Source organism: Prosopis cineraria, unplaced genomic scaffold (assembly GCF_029017545.1).
Source record: "Prosopis cineraria cultivar Desert tree isolate PC_DT_omini unplaced genomic scaffold, ASM2901754v1 PC6, whole genome shotgun sequence".
Classification (NCBI taxonomy): domain Eukaryota; kingdom Viridiplantae; phylum Streptophyta; class Magnoliopsida; order Fabales; family Fabaceae; genus Prosopis; species Prosopis cineraria.
Window position 1 is genome coordinate 25,989,670 of NW_026555337.1, and position 2,635 is coordinate 25,992,304.

At 31.8% G+C, this 2,635-nt stretch overlaps 1 non-coding gene across 1 annotated transcript; it reads right to left on the minus strand.

The window, feature by feature from the left end:
- Window positions 1-2,033: 2,033 nt before the first annotated feature.
- LOC129314748 (small nucleolar RNA R71) lies at window positions 2,034-2,140 on the minus strand. The gene has a single exon (XR_008594255.1). It is a non-coding gene; the product is annotated as a small nucleolar RNA R71 (small nucleolar RNA).
- Window positions 2,141-2,635: the final 495 nt, after the last annotated feature.

Sequence of the window (2,635 nt, forward strand, 5' to 3'; positions counted from 1 at the left end):
TTAGATATTATTTAATTTTATTAGCCAATATTCAGTTTTGGGATTTTAACTAACTAAATCTTTGATTTTAAAATATAAACAATATCTTTAATATTTTTTTTGCACAGGTGCTATTTAATTCTATTTTATTTGTGCAGATCTTCTAAATTCAATTTGAAAGATATTAATAAAGAACATATTGGATAAGAAGAATATGGGCATGCTTGGAGATCAAATCAAGAATTAAATTTTAGAAATTTCGTTTATATTTATCTTGGGTATTTTAGTGTAGTTTTCATTTAGGGTTATTTAAGGTAGTTTTATTTTTTATTAAATTATTAAGTTTCAAGTTGGAAGAGGCATACGAACACAGCACAGTACATATATATAAAGCAAGCCGCACGCACAGGGAGAAGGATCCATTGAATACAAAAAGGGAATAGCACGCACAGGAGGAGAAAAATCACTATTTTTTTTGACGGAGAAGAGAAGAAAGGACAGCGATCGCAGTTCAATTTTTTCCTTCAATACAGGCGATGGCCTCTCTTATTTTTATCTCATATTGTTTGATTTTTAATTCTATGGATAGCAAATTTTTTTTGGTGTGATCAATCATAAACCATGATCCTAAATTTTAATTAGAGTCCTTAATATTTAGAGAAGATTTTATTCTAGCTTTATTTCAATTTGCTCTTCTTCTTCCTACCTCTAAATGTTATACTTTAATTGTTATTGCTGATTAGAGAAGCTTTACTAAATAATTTTTGGGTTATAAATTTTATTTGAGGTTTTACTTACTATAATCGATTGATATAGTAACTTAAGAGTAATTTGGCCTAGCTTGGGTGATCATCCATGCTTTGTTTCTGGTATGGCTAACATAGAACAGTTGTTAGGTTGTGGGTTAAGGGAGATTTCAATTAATCTATAACTTAATTTCTTGTTTAATTCTTGAATGATAATTTGAGAAATATATAATAAAACTATAATAATAAAGTTGAATAAAATTAATTTATTTTGTGGACGAGGAAGATTAAATTTAGGTGATTGGATTGTGATTGATTGCACTGCTTGTTCTTGATAATTTTCTCAATTGAATTTTCTTTATTTATCTAATTTTAATTTAGATTTTTTTAATTTCATTATAAAACCCCCCATTTTTTAGCTTTTCATAATCATAATTCAAATAGTTACTCTATTGACTCTTAGAGAGACGACCTAGGTTGCGCTTCACTGCAAAATTTAGTTTTTATTAATTTTGGTGCTATTCGACAGTAGTGTCAAAATTTTGGTGCCGTTGCCAGGGAGTCAAAGGTGTTGACTTTTTGAGTTTGGTTATTAGTTTTTTTTTCTTTCTCATTATTTTTATTATTTTTATTTTTTTCTAGTATTTTTTTTTATTTTTTTCAAGATTTATTATTTTTTTTTTCTTTACTTGTTTTAGGTGTTTTTCATTGTTTTTTCCAGTTTATTAGTGCATGACAAGATCTTTGCAAGATGAATTAATTAATTTGAATTCTGAAATTGAGAGAACTTGTTGTAATAACCGTAAGAATCAAAAGCACCATCAAATTAAGGATAGTGTTATTTCTGAAATTTTGTCTGAATTGATTGATAGCGTTATTAGTGATTCTGAATCTGACTTAGACTCTACAGTTAAGTTAGAAAACATGGTTGAAAATAATAATGGTAATAGGACAATTAAAGAATTAGCTGCGGCTAATGCACACTATCAAAATTTGTGCATTCAATATCCTAATTTAGATGCAAATGCTAGTTTTGAATTGAAATCTGGTTTAGTGCATTTGCTACCTAAATTTCATGGTCTTGCAGGAGAGGACTCGAATAGGCACATGAAGGAATTTCATATTGTGTGCTCCACCATAAAGCCTCAAGGAGTTTCAGAAGAGCAAATTAAATTGAGGGCTTTTCCTTTTTCATTGGATGGAGTGGCAAAAGATTGGTTGTATTACTTGCAACCAGGTGCCATTACCTCTTGGGATCAAATGATACAGTTATTCTTGGAAAAATTCTTCCCTGCTTCTCGCACAGCAGCAATAAAAAAAGATATTTGTGGGATTCGTCAGATGACTGGGGAGACATTTCATGAATATTGGGAAAGATTTAAGAAATTATGTGCCAGCTGCCCTCACCATCAAATACCTGATCAGCAGCTAGTTCAACATTTTTATGAAGGTCTCTTACCAACAGATAGGTGGTTTGTCGATGCCGCAGCTGGTGGTGCTTTAGTAGAACTTACTCCAACTGATGCCATGAATCTCATTTCTAAGATGGCACAAAATTCTCAACAATTTGGGACGCGAGCTAACCAAGCAGTTAAAGGGGTGAATGAGATTCAAACACCACAATATGATCCTAAATTTGAGAACAAGATGGAGGAGCTCTCTAGCATGGTTCGGCACATTGCCTTAACACAATAAAAATTAATGAATTCACCAGCAGTGCTAACTTTTCCACAGGTATATCTCTCACAGACGTGTGCACAACCTCAATTTTATAATCCTCAACAAGCTACCACATCTTCTGCTTTAGTTGGGCCTCTATGTGGCATCTATTTTTTGGCCACACACACTACTGATCATTGCCCATAGTTGGATGACAGAGTTGAGAATTGTACTGGGATTTTTCCAACTAG